At 47.7% G+C, this 6,707-nt stretch overlaps 1 long non-coding RNA gene across 1 annotated transcript; it reads left to right on the top strand.

Annotated features, from left to right (window-relative positions):
* The first annotated feature begins 477 nt into the window (after positions 1-477).
* Positions 478-5,618, top strand: LOC119519093. Its single transcript, XR_005213944.1, has 4 exons — positions 478-582; positions 1,882-1,968; positions 2,580-2,779; positions 5,500-5,618. It is a non-coding gene; the product is annotated as an uncharacterized LOC119519093 (long non-coding RNA).
* Positions 5,619-6,707: the final 1,089 nt, after the last annotated feature.

The following is a 6,707-nucleotide window of genomic DNA, read 5'->3' as shown; positions in this document are numbered from 1 at the left end:
ATTTGAATTTCAGAGAAAAAAAAATTACATTTAGTTTAAGTATGGCCCATGAAATCTTGGGACATATTTTCTCTGGCAACCCCATCTCCTTTCAACTCCATCATCATCATTGTTGTAGCAGACCCTGTGGACCACCTCTCCATCACCCTTCCCTTGTCTTTCTAGCTAACTGGACCCTGATTTTGTCTGGGGTGACTGTGTGCCCCAGGTGATGAATCTTGATTGGTCTAAGCTAATCATGAAGATCCTGTTCTCCTCTGCTCTCCCAGTCTCCCTCGCAGTCAGGGATGCTCTGGGTGGCTTTAAAAAAATGTCAGCAAATTCTTTGACACCTCTCGTTTCAAAAGGTGGACACGTAGTCTCCTCCCCTTACTGTGGGCTGGAACTTAGCAACTCGCTGCAAGGAGTGACTTTAGAGGTTGGGTCATTAAAAGCCATGGCCGCTTCTGCTTTGCTCTCTTGGATGACTCATTCAGGGAGGAAGCCAGCTGCCATCTCACAAGGACACTAGTCAGCCCTGTGGAGAGGCTTGCGTGGGGAGGAGCTGAGTCCAGTCATCAACGTCCAGCATCAGCTTTCCAGGTATGTGAATGAGCTACCTTGAAAGTTGTTCTGACCCCAGTCTAGTCTTCGGATGACTACAGGTGGGGCTCAACATCTTGACGACAGCTGAGCCAGAGAGACTCCGAGAGACCCTGAGCTGGCACTACCCAACGGAGCCATTCCTGGATACCTACCTGGCCCTCTGAAACTGTGAGATATAATGCATGTTTATTGTTTTAAGCAACCAGGTTTGGGTTAATTTGTTACATAGCAATTGATAACAACACAGGTGACCCTGTGTTCTGGTTTGCTAATGCTGCTGTTATGCAAAATACCAGAAATGAATTGGCTTTTATAAAGGGGGTTTATGTGGTTACAAATTTACAGTCTGAAGGCCATGAAAATGTCCAAATAAGGCATCAACACGAGCATACTGTCACTGAAGGAAGGCCAGTGGCGTCTGGAAAACCTCTGTTAGCTGGGAAGGCATGTGGCTGTCATTTGCTGATCCTGGGTTGTGTTCCAGCTCTGTTCTCAGCTCCTGTGCATTCTTCAAAATGTTGCCCTTGGGGCATTTTGTCCTCTCTTAGCTTTGACAGAGCAAAGTGTCAGCAAAAGTCTGCTTTCAATGGCCATCTGCAAAATGTCTGTCTTGGTTGCAGCAGCACTAAGCTCCTTCTGTCTGAGCTCTTATAGGGCTCCAGTGATTTAATTAAGACCCATGCTGAATGGGCGGGGCCACACCTCCAAGGAAATAATCCAATCAGAGTTATCACCTACAGTTGGGTGGGTCATAGTTCCATGGAAACAACCTAATCCAAAGGTTCCAACCTAATCAAGACTAAATACATCTGCTTCCACAAGACTGCATTAAAGAACATGGCTTTTTATGGGGGACATAATATATCCAAACTGGCCCACTCTATGACCCAGTTCTGGCTAATGAGGCATAAGAGAAAGTCGGCTGGGATTCTTCTTGGAAGTTTCCCTGATAAAAAGATCGACGGGAGAGAAGAGCTCATTGGTTCCGCTGTCCTTGACCAAGGATGATGCTTACAGAAGTGACAGCCATCCTGGGTTCAGGAGGCACTGAAAGCTGAGGACAGGGAAGTATAAAGGCAGGAGGAACCTGTCTTCTTTGTGACCTCACTGAGCTGATGGACCAACTCTGCGACTACCCAACTAGAGCTCTGTAGACAAGCCAATACCATGTCTTCCTGGTTTAAGCCACTGTATTCTGTAACTTGCAGCCCAAAGCAGCTCTGATGGAGAAAATCAGTGTGTACAGTAGCATCCCACTGAACTGGAATAACTTATGTAATGATTTCATTCATCTAGAATCTGAAAAGGAGCCAAAAGGGCAACTGAGAGATCAAAAACAATGCTACCATGTCCATCACCGAGCCCGAGCACCTTACCCCCCAGGTAAGCTTTTCTGGCCTTCACTCAGAGCCTTTTAAACTTTTACTTTAGACACAATTCTAACAGATTCAGTTCAATAATCGATCATCTGGTATGTGCAAAACACTGAGGAAGGCCCCATTAGAGAGAGTTTTAGGCAGGAAAGCAACATATCTGATTGGACAGGTAACTCAGGCTGCAATATGGAGATGGGAGCAAGCCTGGAGAAAGAGGGAAGAGATAAGTTGCCAGTGACTGCCAATTTATTGAGAAAATAGATATTTAAAAAATATTTTTCCATGGAAAATTCCATCTCCAGGAAAAAACACTCTAACTTTTCTTAATAGTTGGTAATATTGGTTTCCAGAGTACTCAGAATACTTGTCTGCTTTGGCTTCCTGAGTCCCTTAAAAGTTTTTGCCAGTAAATAGTGTGCCAGGCCTGGAGTTGAGTCCTGAGGAGACGCAGGACAGATGTACTAATTCTAAGATACCCTAAAGCATACCTCCTACCTCCTCACTTCACAGATGGGAAACTGAGGCCCAGAGAGGGGATGTGGCAGCCCGGAGTGCCATGGTTAACTAGTGGCCGAGTGGGGGCAAGAACCCAGAACTTGGAACTTTCCCTTTCTCCAGGCAGTGAGGAATGTGGATTCCCTCAAATGAGATCCACACATTTCCTTTCGTGAGGAAGCAAGTCTTGACCCAGTGCTGTGAGCTCGCCTCCCCGGGTCAGGAAGCTCTGCCTGCCCAGGATTTCCTGTGTGTGGGAAAGAAACAGGACAAGCAGATAATCCTCCGAGGCTTATTTTCAAGGGCGTGAAGGCCTCTCCCTGGTAAGTTTGTGTCAACCCTGCCCAAGAGGACCAACCCCTGAACGTGCGTTTGTGTGTTTCTAAACAGTAGTCAAAAAAGTATTATTGAACTGAAGCCCAAAGGCTGAGAGGAGCACAGGTCACTGTCCCTGCTCTGGGGGAGCCACCCTGGTTAGGTTCTTCTGGAAGCAGATCCCGTGACAAGGATTCAAGTGCCAGTAATCTATTTGGGAGGTGATCCCAGGGAATCCCAGTAGGGAAGTGGGGGAAGTCAGCCAACAAAGGAAGTGTTAGCAAATGAGCTGCTGTGGTGGGCAAATGGAACACAATCCCACTGGGGACCTCTTGGAGACAGTGGCGAGCATGCCTCTGTCAAGGGGCAAGGGAGCCGGGGTGGTTATCCACCAATTCCCCACCCTTCTTGGTGGAGGGCTGCTTCTGGGGCACTGACTCTTGGTTGGCACGTCCAGCTTGTCCCATGTGCAGGCCCAAGCAGAAAAAAGCCATCGGGCAGAGAGTTACCGTTGGCAGCAGTCTGCAGCCTTCAGCAGGTAGATTGTCAAGGGGATATGGGCAGTGTCTGCAGCGTCAACTGGTTTTACATGCACGGGAAAAAGCTGATGTGGGCGCAGGAGAAAAGTCTCTCCGGCCCTGGGGGACTGGGAGAAGGCAGAGGGATGTTCAGAGCACAGTGGGGGGCTTTTGCCTGCCAGCACCCCACCCCCCACCCCTTTCTTCTGATGTTGGAAAGCCACCCTCCCCCGCTGTGGCAGTATCTGCAGGTGTGCATCAATATCCATGTCCTCCTCTTTGACACCCAGCTAGACCACATTTCCCAGCCCCCCTTGCAGTTAGGAGGGGTCATGTGACTGAGTTCTAGCCAATGAGATGTGAGCAGAAGGAATGTGCACCTCTTCTGGGCTCTCATCATAGAAACCTCTCATGCACCCATCCATTCTCTATCTTTTCCCTTCCATGGTGACCTCAGAGTTCATGTGTTGCAGATGGCAGACTGTACCTCTACAGTGGTTCTTTGGAGGAAAAAGACATCAGGCAAATTATTATCCACATCACTCTTGTCAGTTGGGGTTAGATCTAAAGGAGGAAGGAAAAGGTTAGGGTGCCTGGAGCACTTTCCTTCCTGATCCAGGCAGAAGGAATACATGGGCAAAGGCTCTGTGGCAGGAAGGCAGGACCCAGGGCAAGCCAGTGTGGCTGGAAGAGTGGCATGAGGAGAAGGTGGATGATCCTGAGGAGATTCGTGGGTTTGCGTGAGGAATTTGAGGATTATGGGTCAGACAGTGCCCTGGATTCTTCTTTCTCTCCCTGGGAGCAGACTGCCAGTTCAAGAAACCAGATGGTAACCAGGAAGGGCTGAGCCTAGAAACTCAGAATATGGAGTGGGAGGTGTATGGCTGGGTAGTTGTGGAGTTCAGTCTTGGAGTCAGGGCACCATGCCCCGATCTGTGGGTTGGGGAGGAGACTTTTCTGTCTTCCAGCCACTGCCCAGCCTCACCTCAAAGGATCATTCCCAGGTCACCTCACCTGAATTTGGTGACATGTGGCTCAGACCCTCTCTTGGGCTGAGCAGCTCATCCCACACAATGTGAAATCCTGCAATCAGTGCAGTAGGCTAGTCTTGTGGGCTAGCCTGGGCACCTCGCCACATTGTTTGGTTAGACTTCAAGTAACTGACTTACTAATGAACTGTTGGACCAGAGCTGTTTGCCTGACCTCGGGGGCTGCCTTTCGCCCACCCCACTCCCCTCCCCTCAGAGCAGTGTCCTCTGGGGAAATGCAGGCAGACCCAGCTGCGTCCGTCCATCCGTGGGAAGTACTGGCCCCCACACCTCACCCTCCCGGCCCTTGCTAAGGGCACAGGAAATGACCCTCTTAGCAGCCACCAGTTGCGAGCCAGAGGACAATGACAGGGAGGACGGAAGCCCCTTTGTCCCGGCTAACTTGTCCCCTTGGGTGAATGCCAGATACTGGAAACACAAAACTGAAGATTCAGTGGGAAAACATATTTTTAAAAAACAAACAAATCTTCTGGGCTTTCGCCAACTTCTGAGACGCCGAGGGTTATTTGCAAAAGTTTTTATTTTGTGTGTTTATGTGTATGTGTGTTTAAAACATAGATAAGTCTCAGTGAATCAAAGCAACCGAGGGTTAGAAGGTCAGACATCCTACCCAAGCCAGCAGGTTCCTCTGTGGCATCTTCCTTCATGCCCTGCTGGGGCCTCGCCTGTCCACACCACTGTAAATCGTGTCTCCTGATTCCTTCCACTGTCCCCACTCCACCTCCACACACCACTCAGATGCCTGAGAGCTCTTCTTAAACCCAAATCAGCTCACCCCTTCCAGGACGCTGCAGGCAGTGGCTGTCTCATTCTTCAGGGCCCAGCTCCAATGCATCCTCTTGCAAGGGGCTTTCCTAACCACTCCACATAAAACAGCACTTCTCAGCAGCTCTCTCCTATACTAGTTATAGCACTGCCCACATCTGGAATGCTTTAGTCTGTTTATGTGTGCCTGGCACATAGTAGATGCTCAATAAATGTTTGTTGACTGACTAAATATTTTTCAGCAGTGGTTCTGTTCAGATCAAAGTTGACTCAGAGAAGCCAGATTTCATTGCATGTCAATAAACATTATTGGCTACAAACAGTGTGTCAGGCTCAGGCAGGGAATCACATGGGAATTCGTTGTTTCATTCACTCATTAATTTATTCCTTCAACAGGAAGGTAAAACTCCAGAGTAAATGGTGATTCCATTTGGCGGTGCAGAGATTACAAGAAAGCTTCCCGGAGGGGATTTGAGGTGGGTTTTCCATCCAAAGAGAATTCAGGGATGATGGGAAAGTTCTGGTAAGGGATGGTGGTGAGGGTAGCACAGCATTGTGAATGTGACTAATCCACTGAATGGTTTGCTTGGGAGAGGTTGAGATGGGCAAGTTTATGTTGTATTTATGTTTCTACAATTAAAAAGAGCAACTAAAGAGACAATGACATTAAATGCAATACATGATCTGAAAAAAAAAAAAATGAACTAAAAATAACAAGAAAGAAAAACAAACAAAAAAATGCAATACATGGTTTTAGACTCGATGTAATCATCGAGGAAAAAAAAGGCCCAAAAGGACACTCTTGGGACACATGAAAAAATTGGAATATAAACTGTAAGCTTGACATCAGTGCTGAAGTTCTTGAACTTGATAACCTACTTAAGGTGGTTACGTGGGTGACTATCCTTGTTCTTAGGAAATGTACATGGAAGTATTATGTGTTCAAGGAGCATGTTGTATACAATCTACTCTCAAATGTTTAGAAAATTGATAGATAAGTAGATAGACAGATGGACTGATGGAGAGTTGGGTAGATAGAATGATACAGCAAATGTGGCAAAATGTTAAAATTGCCAAATTTGGTAATGAGGGGTGGGTATGTTGGAGTCCTCTGAACGGGTTTTGTGTTATTTTTGCAACTGTCCGGTAAGTTTGAAATTATTTAAACAGGAAACAAAACAAAACAAAAAAAGAGCGAGAAGCCATGTGGGGTAGGAGGGGCCCATCCAGCCTGAAGGAACGGCCAGAGTGGAGGTTTGGAGGTGTCCTTGTGAACATGTTTGCAAAAGGGAAGAGAACTGTGGAGTGTGGGATTTAATTTATTCCCACCTTGGACCCCAGCTGGGGGAGGGCTGGGGCTACGGGGAGGACACTCCTTCGGGACTTGATGAAGGAATGGAGGGATGGATTTGAAGGTCCAAGGTGGGCATCACACTCCTAAAGAGGTCAACCCTCAAACGCAGTGCTTGCGAAGCAGTCCGGCCTCTCGTCGTTAGGTAACAGAGTCTAATATAAATCACGGCTTTGAGCAGCCTGTTTTAAGTGCCTGGATGTCACTGACTCCTGAATTGCAGTTCTCTGGCTGTGTAAGACCACCTTGGGAT

Source organism: Choloepus didactylus, chromosome 23, assembly GCF_015220235.1.
Source record: "Choloepus didactylus isolate mChoDid1 chromosome 23, mChoDid1.pri, whole genome shotgun sequence".
NCBI classification, from domain to species: domain Eukaryota; kingdom Metazoa; phylum Chordata; class Mammalia; order Pilosa; family Megalonychidae; genus Choloepus; species Choloepus didactylus.
This window is presented reverse-complemented; position numbering and strand designations above follow the sequence as displayed.